Genomic DNA, 17,205 nt, shown 5'->3' on the forward strand with positions numbered 1-17,205 from the left:
TCATTACAGTGACACTGGACTCCTGGTTGTTCCATAAACAAAACATTCCATCTCTCTACTCCAGGCATTTTCTTTCTTCCTTCCTTCCTTCCTTCCTTCCTTCCTTCCTTCCTTCCTTCCTTCCTTCCTTCCTTCCTTCCTTCCTTCCTTCCTCTCTCCCTTTCTTTCTTTCTTTCTTTTTTGGCAATTGGGGTTAAGTGACTTGCTCAGGGTCACACAGCTAGTGAGTGTCAAGTATTTGGTCTGAGGTCACATTCGAACTCAGGTCCTCCTCACTCCAGAGACGGTGCTCTATCCACTGTGCCCCCTAGCTGCCCCTACTCCAGGCATTTTCTGTTTGTTTTTGATAGGCAATGGGGTTAAGTGACTTGCCCAGGGTCACACAGCTAGTAAGTTTAAGGCTATAGTTGAACTCAGGTCCTCCTGACTCCAGGGCCAGTACTCTATCCACTGCATCACCCAGGCATTTTCATTAGCTGTCTCCCATGCCTGTAATTCTTTCTCCTCTCATCTCTACCTCCTGGCCTCTGTAGCTTCCTTCAAGTTCCAGCTAAAATCCCACCTTCTTCAGGATGCTTTTCCCAATCCCTCTTCATTCTCGTGCCTTCTCTCTGTTGATGATTTCCTATTTATCCTATATATAGCTTGTTTCTACATAACTGTTTCCCCCATTAGATTATGAGCTCAAGAACCTTTTGCCTTTCTTTGTATCTCAAGCACTTAGCACAGTGCCTGGCACATAGTAAGAGGTGCTGAATAATTATTTAAATATAAAAAATTTAAATGTAAATATAAAACAAATAAAAATAAAATTTAAATATAAAAAATTATTGACTAAGTAGCTGATACATTTCTTTTTTTTTTTTTTAAGGAAAGGAAAAATAATAATGAGTATGACTGAATGTACTACCAGCCTTCATAACTCTTCTATGCTATCTTACTTGACTGTTTGAAGTTATTAAATTGTGAGTATGCTGAAAATTTGTATTATTTGATGAAATAAAGTTCAACAAGCATTTATTAAGCATTTACTATATACAAAGCACTGTGCTATTCTATGAGGATTACAAGAAAAATGAATCCCTCCCATGAAGCTTAAATTTCATGACACAACATAAAAAAAAAAAAAGAAAATATTGTGAGGAGGGAGAGTAAAAGAAACACTGAATTCTCTAGCAAATGCTGCCTCTTCCCAAAAGCCAAGGCTCAGGACCAGGAAGCTCCTGAAGTGTCTATGGATTTGGGAGAACAGTAAAGAGATGTTCAAATTAATTCTGATTATTAGAGATGGGCTATGGACATATCAAGAAGCGAGGCAGAGGAAGTACAGAAGAGACAAAAAGAGAAAAGAAGTGAAAGGAGAGACAACAGGAATGAAAGATTGGGCGAGTGCAAACAAACGACATGAGAGAAAGACTGGTGGGAGAGAAGACTCCTTTAATACAAATTTTCCATGGCTCTGTATCCCTAAGCCTGTTGAAATTCTACCCATTCATGAACATTTTCCTGATCTCCCTCCCTTCTAAACACCACAGTCCTCTGGGCACCCAACCTTACAGAATTCAGCCTCTTGTTCTCTGTACACTTGTCATCGTACTCCTCAGCTACCCACTGCTATATGGTGAGCTCCCTGGGTGCAGAGACATCTTTGTAACCCTCTCAGTGCTGATCACTGATGTACAGGAGCACATCTGCCAAATGAATGATCAAATGGAAGACAAGGCACGCATGGAAGAAAGGAAGAGACCGAAGAAGAGGCACTTGGCCCAGGGATGCCAAGACTTCATGCCTCTACTTTACAAAGCATTAGGTACAGTACGTAAAAACTGGGATAATGGAAGGCACTGAGTTCCCTAAACACCAACAAGTCAGCCCAGGCTTCCCAGAACCAGCGCGTGCCAGTCAGTCTCTAACACGGCCCAAAGCCCCTAAACAGCCTCCTCACACCGGGAACACCAGCACTCCTCCAGCCGGCGGTGACAGCACCAGTGCACCAGGTCAGGGCCGGCTGACAGGCCACATTCCGGGGTCGCCCCAGGCTGCATTTTCCGAAAGCGGAGCTTCAGAGCACTAACTGAGCCCCACCGCCTTCATTCCCCAAACCCACCCCGGGTCTGGCTGCGCAGGGGACGTGCCCAGGCGTGCCAGGGGGGCACCGGGGAAGGGCCGGCGGCTCTGCAAACAGACCCAGGCCACCAGGATGAAAAGAACGGAAAAAAAGGACTGCCCGCCTGCCTCGCAGGGGGCAGGAAGGTGCCCAACCGCCCAAGTCACGGGGTCAAGGGAGGATAGCGACTTCCACCACGCAATCTTCCCACCCCTTCGTACCGCTTCTCCTACCCCAAGGACTCCGGCAAATGAGACTCCCTCCTCTGCAAAGGGCCGCGTCCCCGCCCGCGCACGCGCAGGCGCGCTACCTCCTGCGCAGGCCCGCTGCTTCCCTCCCTCGCTGCGGGGCACGTCGGCGCAAGCGCGCGGGCTACGGTCGCCTGGGTCTCTCACAGCGCATTTCGGAAGCGCCACTGGGGAGTGCCCGGGGCTAGCCTCTCGAGTGCTGGGGCTGTGGCCGCAATGGAGCGGTTGTGGCTTAGGATTTAGCCAACAGACTTTAGCTCCTGGTGAAAAAAAAAAAAAGATGTTAAATTTTGAGGGAAAAGGCAGAGTGGGCCGGGGAAGGAGGAGGAATTCTTTAATAAGAGAATGCGAGGCTTCCCCGCCTTGGAAGGGTTGTTTCTTCTCCAGGTTTTAGCCTTTAGACCCCTGGAGGAGACACCCCCAGGATTTGGGGGGTCATTTACTCTCGTCATCTCCACTTCCTCAATGGCTGCTCTTCCACCCCTTGAAATCTGACGGCTGACCCACTCACACCTACCCCACCCCACCCACTCCCCCGCTCCAAAAAAAAAAAAAAGTTCCCATTGATTAACTGGGAGATAAGGCCTTTTTACAGGCCCCAAACGGTTTGGCCTCCCCGCAGCCGTGGACCCTGCCCACCTCCCTGCGATCAAGTGCACAAGCAGCCTACCATGTGCCAGGCGCCAGAGATACGAAGACAGGCACAAAGACACTCCCCGCCGTCCTCAAGCTCTCCGCGTGGTGGCGGAGACCACATGCAAAGAACTTCCTGCAGACAGACAAGGTAAACTGGAGATAATGAACAGAAGGAAGGCGCTAGGGGAACCGGGAAAGGCTTCTTGTAGAAGGTGAGATTTTAGCGGAGACTTCAGAAAAGCCTGGAGGAGGAGGGAGAGAGGCGTCCGAGCTCAGGGGACAGCCAGTGAAAACAAAGAGTGGGAAGATGAATTGGATGTCACTGGAATGCAGGGTACCCTGGAGGACCTGCAGGGGGGAAGGTGTAAGAAGACAGAAAAGGTGGGAAGGGGCCAGGTTATGAAAGGCCAAATAGGATTGTCTGTTTTATCCTGGAGATCATCTCTTCCGGATACCCCCTCTCTTCCCTGGGTTTTCATGACCCTGCCCTCTCCTGTTTTTCTTACTTCTCATCCGCTGGTGGGCATGCTGGCCCTTTCCCTCCAGAAGGCCCTCTTTTCTTATTTGATTTATCATTTTTTACTTCTAAATCTGCATCTTCACCCCATTCTCACTCCTAAATTCCAATCCAGTATGGCCAACTGTCTGATTTGTGTCGCCACCAGAAATCAGCTTATTAAACTCAGTATGTTTGACATAGAAATTAACAGCTCCACTATTCAGCCTGCTCCCCCAAACTTCCCTACTTCAGTTGAGGGCACTCACTGCCCTTCCAGTCACTCAGGTTGACAAGTTGAGTAAGTGATCCTTGGCACTTTTTTTCCTCTTGTTGCTACCATCCCAATATCCAGTCAGTTGTTGAGTCTTACTGATTCTTTCCCTATGACTTCTTGCCACTTTTTCTCCATTCCTAGGGCCCCATTACTACCTGGGCAATTGGCTACAGGTTTCTGCTTTCACTATATTTCTCCTGAGTCATCAGCCAGACTGATCTTCCTTAGGCATCCATCTGACATAGATCTGATCACTCCCAAACTTAAATAGGGAACAGTGGCTTCATATGGCCCCCTAGGATATAATTCAAATTCCTCAACCTAGCACCTAAGACCTTTCACTATTTTACTTTTCTAGACTACTTCATACTAATTATTTCAGTTCAGGAGCCACATCCTCCTGGAATATCTCTACTTCTCTTCTCTCTTCCTCCCCGAGTCTTCCCAAATTGCTTTGTATTTGTTATTGTTGTTCAGTCATGTCCTACACTTCGTTACCCCATTTGAGGTTTTCTTGGCAAAGACAGTAGAGTGGTTTGCCATTTCTTTCTCAAGCTCATACAGATGAGAAACTGAGGCAAGTAGAGGTAAGTGACTTGCCCAGGGTCACCCAGCTAGTAAGTGTCTGAGGTCAGATTTGAACTCAGGTCTGCCTGGCTCCAGGTCCAGTGCTCTATCCACTGTGCCACGTAGCTGTCCTGCTTTGTATTTACTTATCACTTTACAGGTTGTGGGCAACATGAGAGCTGAAGACTTAGAATCAAATGCCAGCTCTGCTACTTATTTAGCACTCTGCTACCTTTGGGACCTGGGGCAGAGGACTTGGGTTCACAATCTAGATCTGTCACTTATTACCTGTGTAGCTCTGGACAAGTCACTTAACATTTATGAGCCTTAGTTTCCTTACCTATAAAATGAAGGGGTTCGACTACATGATCTCTAAGGTCCCTTGTAATTCTAACATTCTATGATTCTAGTTCAGTTTGAACAGCAAGAGAAAATTATGACAAGAAGCATGGGATCCAAGCACAGCCTGGTCAGATATTAAATAAATGGTATAAAAAACATGAGCAGTAAGACAGTGCGGAGAACAAGCTGGAATTGGAGCCAGGAAGAGCTGGACTCAAATCCTCCTAGCCATGATACTGTGGACAAGTCACTTCACCTTTATGAGCCTCATAGAATCATAGCTCTAGAGCTGGAAGAGCAATCTGGTTTAAGTTTTTCTCAAGGGTTTTTGTGAGGTCCAAATGAGATGATGTACATAAACTGCTTTGCAAACTTTAAAGCACTACGTAAATGTTAGTATAATTTAGAAATCAGAATCTGTAGTATACAAGCAAACATTTATTAAGCATCTACTATGTGCTAGGCTCTAGGGATACCATCACAGAATTAAACTTTGAACCTTCAAGGAGCTTACATTCTGTCAGCCAAGACAACATATACATATCTGATTATATACAAAATACATACAAGATGAATAGAAAATAATTTTTAGTATTAAAGTGCAGGTAAGAAGGATTTTGTTATTCTTTTTAGGTAATAGGTCCCAGGATCCATGGCCAAAATAGATATTTCCCACCAATTATGGTTAAAAACAATTTCTACTGTGCAGTCGCAGTAGAAATATAGGGATGACACCTGTGCTATGCTAGGTCATGATGATATTACTGAAGTTAACCTGTGAGGTTATTGTTGGCAATATGCCTTCTTTGTCTGTTGCCCTATAAAGCAAGTGGGCATTGGTCAGTGAGTGGGAAACTGGTTTTGGGATTTGGATAATGCATAGAGGAATGCATGTACCTGCCTTGATCAGCCCCCATCAAGGCTTGAGAGTAATTTGTGTGTGCCTCAACTGGCCCCCATTGAGGCTTAGGGGACCATTACAAAATTATAGCTCCTACCATTCTCGCCCACCCCTCAAGCAATCTGCTTAGGGAATTCTGTAGGAGTTGGTGCTCCCATTATCAGTAACCCTCTTGAGAAGACTAGACTAGAATAAAGTAGGCTTAGTTAACCCCTCTGAAGCTGTCTTCCTGTCTGCCCAGATGGAGAGAACATACTAGAGGTCAGAGCCTAAAAAACTCCAGTGGCTCCAATGTTCTTACCTGTCTTACGGAAAGACTTCAACATCCAGGGAGATCAAGAAAGGATTCATGTAAAAGGTATCACTTAACCATAGTTTTAAAAGAAAAAAGGGTTTCCAAAAGGCAGAGGGAGAGCATTCTACACATGGAGGATAGTCATTATCAAGGTACAGACACATCTTTAGGATGTGGAATGTGTAATGGAAGGAGAGGAGAATGATGTGTAACAAGGTTGGAAAGATAGATTAGGGCCAGGTTGTAAGGATCACTAAAGGCTAAACAGATTTGTATTTGATCCTAGAGCAAGTTTCCTTAGCCTTTTTTGTCATGAACTTCTTTGGTAGGCTGGTGAAGCCTATATATCCCTTCTCTTAATATTTTTTTAAATGCACAAAAATAAGATACACAGGATTACAAAGGAAGCCAATTATATTAAAATAGTTATAAAAATACTAAAAAAAAAAGTTCATGGACCCCAAGTTAAGAGCCCCTTTTCTAGAGGCAATAGGAAGCCTCATTTTCATTACCAGTAAAATCAGAAAGGTCTTTTTCTCCCATCCTTCATATCCCACTAAGAAAAGTCTGGCCTTGTGCTAAAACAAAATCAATTCACTTTGGTATAAAATTGACATAGTAAATATATAATTAGGGCATTTCCCCTCTGCTTAGGATAACCCTTCTCAAGTTCCAAGATGATCCTGGTTGCCATTTTCCTTAGTCTGTGTTGTAGTTCACTATTCAGGTAAGTGTGCTCAAACCATTTTATCTCAGCAGGAAAGTAGAAAAAGGAATTTGATTAAAGCATATATCCCCAAGTCAACTTACTGTATAACGTTAAACAAATCATTTCCCCTCATTTTCCCCATTTTAAAATAAGAGAGTTGGACTAAATAGTGTTTAAGGTCCTTTCCAACTCTAAAGTTATATGTACCCATGACTACCCAGATTTTAAACACTAAGTTAACAAGTCGTGATAACTTCATTTTCTGTGATTATCAGAAGCAGAAATCAGTGTGGGAACTAATAGATCATTGTTATATAATATTTTACAAAAGACTTTCATTATGACTATCCCTCATTATGATGGGTATAAGTATTATCCCCATTTTACAGGATTAAAAACTGAGGCTGAGAGCGGTTATAAGGATATTAAGTGTCAAAGTCCAGACTCTAACTTGGGCTTTCTCACTCCAGGGCTCTTTCTGACTTAACATCCAGCTTCACTAGAGGGGTTATTAAATGAGATATGAATGTATTTGATATAAATGTCTTTGAAAAATATTGAGCAGTGTATAAATGTGAAGATTAACATTCAAAGTCACTTAACATTTATGAGTCTTAGTTTCCTTACCTTTAAAATGAAGGGGTTTGACTAGATGATCTCTAAGGCCCCTTGTAGTTCTAACATTCTGTGATCCTAGTTCAGTTTGAACAGCAAGAGAAAATTTGTATCATGTCAGAAATCTCAGTGGTACTGCTCTTCAGGCCCAGAGAAGCAAATCAGTTTTGTCCAGGGAAAACAATTTGAGGTAGATATTCTTTGACTATCACTTAGTTATACTCCTGACTATTTCTCTTTTGGAAAGTGGTATAGGGAGAGTTAAAGTTTTATACAGTTACCAAGAAAGAGGGTCTCTGTTTCATCATATGTAAAATGAGTTGGATTTGATGATCTCCTTTTGAGCTCAGAAATTTTATGATTTTAAGTTGAAAACAGATATTCCTGGCCTATAATTTGTCTATAAACTACAAAGTCATTTCCTTCTTACTGTTTTTGGCAGGAGGTGTATTTAAGCACTCAAGCAAAGAGCCGTCTGGACATATGAAAAAATGTTTCTGCCTGCTGCTATAGCCCTACCTAAACTAGCAAAGCTGTTGACAGGAAGTGGGGCGAAAAACCATTTTGCATGCTATTGAGATTTCAAAGTATATAGAAAGTTCCTTAAAACATTATCCTTTCTGACTAGTATTATGTGTCTTCAGATGGGTTGTGTTTTGCTTGAAAAATTAATGATTGGATTCCACCAAGCAACACTTTGCTTTAACCATAGCACTTTATTCTTTAGGATTTAAATGTCATCTCGTGACAAACTGCTGTCTGCTCTTTAATGTGAGTGTATATATAGCCAACTATGTCCCCTAAATGTTTCTGTGCTAATAGACACAGCAGACACATTAGTGGTTTGAATCCACATAGTCCCAAATTTGATTTTTATTAGTTTCCATCTCCTTCTTTCCAAAGTTTTTACTGGCAAGGATTGAGGAAGGGTGGGACTGTGAATTGCTAGTACACACACACACACACACACACAAGACACACACACACACAAAGTATATGTATGTACATACGTATATGTGTTTATGTATATAAATATGTGTATATGCTTGTATATATATGTATGTACACACACATATATAGTATTTTCAGAGGTTTTGTTTATGATCATATTTTTCATTCTTTTAAAAATCATTTTCATGGTTAGGGCAGAGCCAAGATGGCAGAATGAAAGCAGTGCCTTGCTTGAGTTGTCCCCCAAACTCCTCCAAATACCTATAAAAAATGGCTCTAAACAAATTCTGAAGCAGCAGAACCCACAAAAAGACAGAGTGAAACAAATTTACAGCCCAAGACAGCCTGGATGGTTGATTGGAAAAGGTATATCATGCCGAGCGGGGAAAGAAGGGCATTTCAGCATGGGTACAGGCAAGGCAGGCTTTAGGAACCTGGAGCAGGCCTCAGAGGACTGAATCATGGACAGCTGTGGCGGTTTCCAGACTTCTCAGCTCACAAACACCAAAGACAACTTAGAAGGTCAGTGGGAAAAGTCTGTGACTGCAGTGAGAGAGAAAAATGGGATCTCATCCCAGGTCCCCAAGCTCAGCCCAGGGTGGCATCTGTTTCCTGAGCTTCTGGCCCATAGACTGAGGAGGAATCGAGTCGCTGATCAGAGGGGAATTACAGGGATTTCTCTGCTGGTGCAGGATTCTCTTGCTTTGCCCGTGCTTGGATCTGGGTCGCCATCCTGGGTGGCGGTCCTGGGCTAGGAGGAGTGCTGGCGTGGTGGAGCTTGCAGTGGTGGTGAAAAGGAAATCCTCCTCACAGTTCCAAGGCAGAAAAGAGTGCTTGTGGTCACTCATAGACTAGAGCACAGGCCAGGAAAGAAGTAAACACCTCACCCCTTATCATACCACCTTGGAAGAACTGAAAATTTACAGGTCCCTACAAGTATCTCTGAAAACAGCTGCACAGAACCCCTGAGCTTGGGACAGTACATTTCTCCACAGCAGAAGCAGACCCCTACCTTAACAAAGAGTTTAAAACTCAAGTAATTGGCTGGAATCATGAAAACAAAGCCAAAAAAGTCAACCATAGAATCTTTCTTTGGTAAAAAGAGATCAAAACATACAACCAGAAGAAGACAACAAAGTCAAAGCTCCTACATCCAAAGCCTCCAAGAAAAATATGAATCAGTCCCAGGCCATGGAAGAGCTCAAAAAGGAGTTTGAGAAATAAGTAAGAGAAGTAGAGGAAAAACTGGGAAGAGAAATGAGAGTGACACAAGAAAATCATGAAAAACAAGACAACAGCTTGCTAAAGGAGACCCCAAAAAATACTGAAGAAAATAACACCTTAAAAAATAGCCTAACCCAAATGGCAAAAGAGGTCCAAAAAGCCAATGAGGAGAAGAATGCCCTAAAAAGAAAATTGGCCAAATGGAAAAGGAAGTCCAAAAGATTACTGAAGAAAATACTTCCTTAAAAATTAGAATGAGCAATTGGAAGCTAGTGACTTTATGAGAAATCAAGACATGTAAAACAAATCCAAAAGAATGAAAAATAGAAAACAATGTGAAATATCTCATTGGAAAAACAACTGACCTGGAAAATAGATCCAGGAGAGAGAATTTAAAAATTATTGGACTATCTGAAAGCCATGATCAAAAAAGAGCCTAGAAATCATGTTTCAAGAAATTATCAAGGAAAACTGCCCTGATATTTTAGAACCAGAGGGCAAAATAGAAATTGAAAGAATCCACTGATCACCTCCTGAAAGAGATCCCCAAAGGAAAACTCCTAGGAATATTGTAGCCAAATTCCAGAGTTCCCAGGTCAAGGAGAAAATATTGCAAGCAGCCAGAAAGAAACAATTCAAGTACTGTGGAAACACGATCAGGATAACCCAAGATTTAGCAGCTTCTACATTAAGGGACCGGAGGGTATGGAATATGATATGCTGGAGGGCAAAGGAGATAGGATTACAACCAAGAGTCACCTACCCAGCAAAACTGAGCATAATCCTTTGGGGGAAAAAAGTGGTCATTCAGTGAAATAGGGGACTTTCAAGCATTCTTGATGAAAAGACCAGAGCTAATAGAAATTTGACTTTCAAATACAAACTCAAGTGAACATGAAGAGGTAAACAGAAAAGAGAAATCATAAGAGACTTATTAAGGTTGAACTGTTTACATTCCTACATGGAAAGATGATATTTGTAACTCATGAGACCTTTGTCACATGTCAGTATTAGGGTACTTGGAGGGAAAAAATTATATGTATGTAGATAGATAGATAGATGGATAGATAGAAGGATAGATGGCACAGAGTGAGTTGAAGATGAAGGGGTGATATCTTGAAAATAAAATTAAGAGGTGAGAGAGGATTATACTGGGAGGAGAAAGGGAGAGGTAAAATGGAGTGAATTATCTCACATGAAACAGACAAAAAAAGGCTTTTACAGTGGAGGGGAAATGGGAGGGTGAGAGGGAATGAGTGAATCTTATTCACATAGGATTTGGCTTAAGGAGAGAATAACATATACACTCAATTGGGTATGGAAATCTATCTTGCCCTACAGGAAAATGGGGGGGGAAGGGGATAAGAGAGCAGGAGGATGATAGATAGGAGGGCAGATTGGGGGAGGGGTAATCAGAAGCAAACATTTCTGAGGAGAGACAGGGTCAAAAGAGAGAATAGAATAAATGGGGGGGCAGGATAGAATGAAGGGAAATATACTTAGTTTTTCACAGCATGACTACTATGGAAATGTTTTGCATGACTACACATGTATAACCTGTATTGAGTTGTTTGCCTTCTCAGTGAGAGTAGGTAGGGAGGGAGGAAGGGAGAAAATTTGAAACCCAAAATTTTAAAAACAAAAGTTTAAAATAAATTGTTTTCACATGCAACTGGGAAATAAGAAATACAGGAAATAGGGTATAGAAATCTATCCTGCCCTACAGGAAAATAGAAGGGGAAGGGGATAAGAGAAGGGGGGGAGAAATAGAAGGGAGGGCAGATTAGGGGAAGGAGTATACAGAATGCATGCCATCTGCGGGGGAGGGATGAGATGGGGAGAAAATTTGGAACTCAAAATCTTGTGGAAGTGAACGTTGAAAACTAAAATAAACAAATTTTTTTTAAAACTCATATTCATGATTGAATGAAAAAACACAAAAATCATAAGACTTTAGGTTCAAGTCTCAGCTCTGACACTTAGCCATATCACTTTGGGCAATTCACTTCTCTGATTCGCAGTTTATTCAGATTTAAAGTAAGGATGTAGGGCAGCTAGGTGGCGCAGTGGATAAAACACTGGCCCAGAAGTCAGGAGGACCTGAGTTCAAATTCGGCCTCAGACCAAACACTTGACACTTTACTAGCTGTGTGACCCTGGGCAAGTCACTTAACCCCAATTGCCTAAAAATTAAAAAAAAAAAAAGGAAAAAAAAAAGAAATAAAGTAAGGATGTAAACTAATGGAAATATGTTTAGTATGATTGTACATGTATCGCCTCCGTCAGATTGTGTGCTGTGTTGGGGAGGAAAAAGTAGAAAGAGAAGGGGAAATTTAGAACTCAAAATCTTACAAAAGTGAATGTTGAAAACCAAAAATTAATTTAACAAAAAAAGAAAGGTCATAGAAACCACAAAAAAAAAGGGGGATGTATATGTACTAGCTACATCATCGGGTTGTAAGAAAAGTGCTTTATGTTTATAAATGTTCTTTATAAATAAGAGCTACTATTTATATTCTATTGAAGAATCTTGTATCTAAAGAGAATAGGATATTTCACAGATGAGAAAACATTTAGTATAAACAACTTAACCAGTTTCACATAGTTAGAATCATGTGAATTCAGCCTTCTATATAATCTAATTTTTAGTAATTTGATTTTCATCTTCTTTCTCACCCATGTCTCACCTCTTCTAAATTGTGTAAGTTGGCAGATCCTAGAGGATTTGGCTTTGTATTGCTTATGACTTTCCCTTTAAGAAAAGGGTAGTGTAGTCAGTGACATAAAGGGCCTTGGTATTTTTTGTATCTGATCTTGTATACAATTGATGTTGTATAAATAGTTGTTGAATGAAGGCCCTTCCCCTATGAAGCAGAAATTCCATTGTTTACAGACCCTATTTAACGCCTTTCCATTGTGCAGTGACTGAAATAAAGTCACAAGTTCACAAGCTTTATGTACTTGCCATCCCTTATGGATGTCTCCGTCTTTGCTGTTGCTAACACATCCTGATATAAAAATCATATCTACATCCATATATTTATATTGCATTAAACATATTCCACTTACATAATACTAATCTACATACATACTTTTTCCCCCTTACCAATCCAGGACCAACTGTAGTACTATTCTCTAGAAATCATTCCAGGCATCTCAGACATTGTCAGTATCACCTTCTCTAATCACATCCTCTTGTTTACCAGTTAATTTTCATCTAGGAAGTGTATCATTGAAAAAGAATATTCTGCCGTCCTGTTCAAGTGTTAGGAGGAACAGACAGTTTTGTCATGGAGTTAGGGGAGTCTTGAACATCAGTTCCACACCCCAGATAGAAGGGATTGGGCACCCAGATAGAGGGGACTGGCTGGTTCTACTCATCTGCATTTCACCTGATGAAAGGGACAGTGCAGAGCAGAATATCATTTAGTGGAGAGCAATGCCTGGCATTCCCAGTACTACACAAACACTTAACACTCTGACCTCAGTGACATATGCCTTACTGTTCCACAAAGACATTTGCTTCCATTTCTTTCTGTGTATCCAGTGTCTGAAATCACAAACCAAATATCTTATGAAATATCCCTCACATTCCCCTACCTTTTCTATACCAAAATATTCATTTAGGTACCAAGAAGAGGGTAACTATCTTTAGATTGCCCAGATAAGTAGAGCTGGGAAGTTGGGAAGGTATAGTTCATAATTATAGAAAACAGGAGAAATTCTTACTTCCTATTCTCAGTTGCCAAATCTGATGGCCTTTTCTTAGTTCTCATCCTTATTGACTCCTCTGCAGCATTTGACACTGTTGACCACTGTCTCTTCCTGGGTACTCCTCTTCCCTCTCTGGGTTTTCATGACACTGGTCTCTCTCCTGTCCAATGGCTCCTCAGTGGTCTTTTTTTGTTTGTTTGTTTTTGTTTTTGTTTTACTGATTCCTCATCTGCATCTTGCCCTTTAATTCTCAGTGTACCCCTTGTTCCTCTCTTGGTGACCTCATTAGCTTTCATAGCTTTAATAACTTTCACTATGTAGCTAACTCAGATCTATATATTCATCCCTGTTGTCTCTCTTAAGCTCCAGTGGTGCAACATGTTCAGTAATCATTTCTCTTTTTCTCCAAACTCATGCATCTTCCAGATTTCCTATTTTAGTTACCTAGGTTCACAACTTCAGCATCGTCCTCAATTCCTAGTTCTACCTTCACCTTTCATGTGTAGTCAGTTGCTAAATCATGTAATTTCTACCTCAATTACATCTTTCACAACTGGCTTTTCTATTCATATATCTCCCACTCTAATTCAGGCCTTCATGCCCCTGGGCCTGGACTATCATACCAGCCTCTTAATTGGCTTTTGATCTTCTCCCCCCAACTCCAGTCCATCTTCCATACAGCTGCTAAAGTGATTGTCCGAAAGTATAAGTCTGATCAAGAGTGACTCAATATACTCAAATGGCTCCCTATTTTGTTTAAAATTATAATTATAGGGGCAGCTAGGTGGCACAGTGAATAGAGCTCCAGCCTTGGAGTCAAGAGAACTTGAGTTCAAATGTGGCCTCAGACACTTGACACTTACTAGCTGTGTGACCCTGGGCAAATCATTTAACCCTGATTGCTTCACCAAAAAAAAGCATAAAATAAAATTATAATCTCTCTTTGGCCTACAACCTTCCTTTATGACCTGGTTCTGTATTATACTCCTTTCTATATTCTCAGTCCAACCAAACTGGCCTTCCTTTTTCTCACACAAAATATTCAGTCTCTTGTCTCAGCGCTTTTCCCTGGTTGTTACCCATGCCTAAAATGCATTTCTTTCTCACCATTACTTTTATTTGCTTCAAAACTCAGTTCAAATGCCACCTTCTACATGAAGCCTTTTTTGATATCCCTTCCCCTAATTCCTAGTTCCCTCCTCTTAAATTACCTCATATGTATTTTGTATATTTACATGTTGTGTCTCCCTCTTCCGTAAACTCCTTGAGGACAGAGATTGTTGCATTTCTGTCTTTGTACCTCTGGTACACAGAGATGTCTCTGGTTTCGTAGTGCCTGGAACTTAGTGGATGCTTAATAAATGCTTGTGGATTGATTGATCCCGTGTCCTGGTTTTTATTTCAGAAAATCTGGTCACCAGGAGCATAGCCAACATGTAAGCCCAAAGGAGAGTCCACCAATATTCAGGAATGTCGGAATGTTTGCCATGGTGGAAGATTCTCCATGTAGGGTCGTTGGAGTTGTGATGACTGTGCAGAAACCTGCAGTTGCACAACCTAAATGAGTGAGCTCAGAAGCTTATGGAAGTAATTACTGATAATTCAAAATAAATTAATTTTAAAAAAAAAGAACTGAATGTCACAAAAAGTATGAAATTGACTGTGTTATAATGGACAGAAAATTTTTTACAAATGTGGAATTTTTTCTGAATCACTTGTCTGCCATAAACATGCATACAGCGTGTGCTTGGTGTGCCCAGGCATATCCTAATATCTCAAAAAAACTTAACATATTTTGTGCCTCATTAAGTTTATATTTTTAAATACTGTAGTTACGAATTTTTTAAAGTTAAGTGTAGTTAAGTTTTAGTCTTTAGTTTGAAGAATAAAAATCATGTCCTTTATAATTAAGTATTAAATACATTTACCTTGAAACATAAATATAAAATTCCCCAGATATATACCATAATGAAATGTGCTATTTCGTGATCATCCTAATAGGATTATATCTACTAGTATGCTAACTTTTGGTCTGTGTAGTCAGACCATTAATAAATAAGGTGACTTTCAAAACCATAACCAAATCAGATGTGGCATGAAATTATACTGGTCTAACCCAATCTATCACAGAACAAGGTGTAGTACTTGGCTCTTAGTTGGTGTTTGATAAATGCTTATTAACTGACAAGGAGAAGATACCAGTGTGGATTATCACCATTTCCTAGAGAAGTTCAATTGAACTGATCACAAAGAGTCCAGAAGCTGTCTTACCAGCAAACATTTGATCTCTTTGCCTAGCAGAGGGATGTTGCAATCAAGGACAGCACTGGTTTAAAATGTAAACTTATATGCCGAACTTTACAGAGGAAGACAGGGGAAGATGACAAGCCATAAAGCCTCAGGAAGTGTGCGTGTGGTGAGGGGAGAAAAAGTTACAGAAAGCATAGCATAAAACTCAAGTTACGTCCTAAAAGCCAGGAGGTATGCTTGTCACTTATTCTCCAGGACTAATATAAGTTATTACAATTAATCAAAGTTCATCTGCTTTTATATACATCATTGTAGTGATTGTGTAAATTATTTGCTTGTTTCACTGTGTATCATTCCATACAAGTCTTACTCTGTTGTTCTGTCAGTTAAAAAAGCATTTATTATTAAGCACTTACCAAAGTGCTAAGCGCTGTGTTAAGTACTGGATATGCAAAGAATGGGCAAAAATAGTCCCTGCCTTCAAGGAGCTTACAATCGAATATTCAAACAACTATGTAAACACAAGATATATACAATACATATCTTGGGTAGATGGAAGGTAATCTCTGAGGGAAGACAACAGCATTAAGGGATACCAAGAAAGGTTTTTTGCACAAAGTGCGATTTTATCTGAGATTTGAAGCCGGGGGTAAGGACAGTATTTCAGGCATGGGAAAAAACTAGTGAAAATGCAGCCAGATGGAGTGTCTTGTGGAGGCCACTGTCACTTGATGATAGATGACATGGAGGAGAATCAGGTTTGAGGAGACTGGAAAGGTAGAAAGGGCATGAATTGTGAAGGACTATAAAAGCTAGATTTCATATTTGAATCTGGAATAAGGAGCTGCTAGAGTTTATTGAGTAGGGGTGGTGGACATACCTGAACTTTAGGATGATCACTTTTATTATGGAGTAAAGTACTTAGATAAGGTGAAGACTAAGCAGAAAGGATTGCAATAGTTCAGGCCTGAGGTGATAAGGGCCTCCAGCAGAGTAATAGCAGTGTCAGAGGAGAGAAGGGGACCTAAATATGAGCGATGTTCCAAAGATAGAATTGATGGTATTATCCAACCTTGTATCATGTTGTGTCCTGTAAGAACCAGGAATCTCAATTCATAACAGGCAGGAGCAAGTTAAGGTACAGCCTGCATGTTGTCTGTATAGGAGGCAAGAACTGGCAATTCAAGGTGACTAATCTGGGAATGGTGTCTGGAGAACTGAAGAAGTCCCTGAGACAAAGACAGAGGCAGGAGGCCTGGACTGGAGCTGACACAGGGAATTCTGAGCAGAGTTAGGGAAGGAGGCTACCAGACAGACAAGCTGCATCTGGGCTGGTGCAAGGGTGAATGGAGAGGGAACAGATGGCAGGCTGAATCCAGGGCTCTCCTGGAATTCCCAGAGGGGAAACAGAGACCATAGGCCACCCAGGGCTGGATCAGAGTGAAGGAGTGTTCCCTAGGAAGTTCCACTTGTAATTTTTTGGCTTTTGTGGCTAACACCATGGTTGTAAGAAAGCTAATGCCCAAGCTGGGAAAGTCACCTTCAAACCTACCACCTAAGTCTAGCTCTTGAGGGTAGCCTTGGGGCATCTCCAGTAGGTACAACCCAGGATTCTTGGAAACAAAGGCTGAGGCTGGCCCAGTCCCAAGAGGGCCCCAACCCAGCCCTAACAGAAAAAGCAGCCTTAGGTCATTCGGGGCAGGATCCGATGGCACCGCAGTAGCCATAGCAAAGTTTAAGAAGAAAGGCCCCAGACAAAATCCAGCCTGATAAATCCCTGAAGGCTGTGGTGGGAACCTAAGATGGGAGTAGCCCCTTTCCCCACAACAGAGGAGTAACTACCATGAGGAAAAGTCTTGGAGTCATCAGGCAG

The 17,205-nt window shown here is 41.3% G+C and overlaps 1 protein-coding gene and 1 long non-coding RNA gene across 5 annotated transcripts in view; one reads left to right on the forward strand and one right to left on the reverse strand.

The window, feature by feature from the left end:
- The window catches only part of SLX4 (SLX4 structure-specific endonuclease subunit), a 45,815-nt gene extending 43,347 nt beyond the window's left edge, over nt 1–2,468 (reverse strand). For 3 of the 4 annotated variants that reach the window (XM_020995456.2, XM_020995457.2, XM_020995451.2), the window contains exon 1: nt 2,329–2,468. The gene's annotated coding sequence lies outside the window, so the exon portion shown is untranslated. The remainder of the gene's footprint in view (nt 1–2,328) is intronic. The other variant, XM_020995454.2, reaches the window with a different exon arrangement.
- A 22-nt stretch (nt 2,469–2,490) lies between these two features.
- Nucleotides 2,491–15,740, forward strand: LOC144456818 (uncharacterized). The gene is made up of 2 exons (XR_013485944.1): nt 2,491–3,139; nt 14,488–15,740. It is a non-coding gene; the product is annotated as an uncharacterized LOC144456818 (long non-coding RNA).
- Nucleotides 15,741–17,205: the final 1,465 nt, after the last annotated feature.

Source organism: Phascolarctos cinereus, unplaced genomic scaffold, assembly GCF_003287225.1.
Source record: "Phascolarctos cinereus isolate Bilbo 61053 unplaced genomic scaffold, phaCin_HiC Scaffold_4;HRSCAF=312, whole genome shotgun sequence".
Classification (NCBI taxonomy): Eukaryota; Metazoa; Chordata; class Mammalia; order Diprotodontia; family Phascolarctidae; genus Phascolarctos; species Phascolarctos cinereus.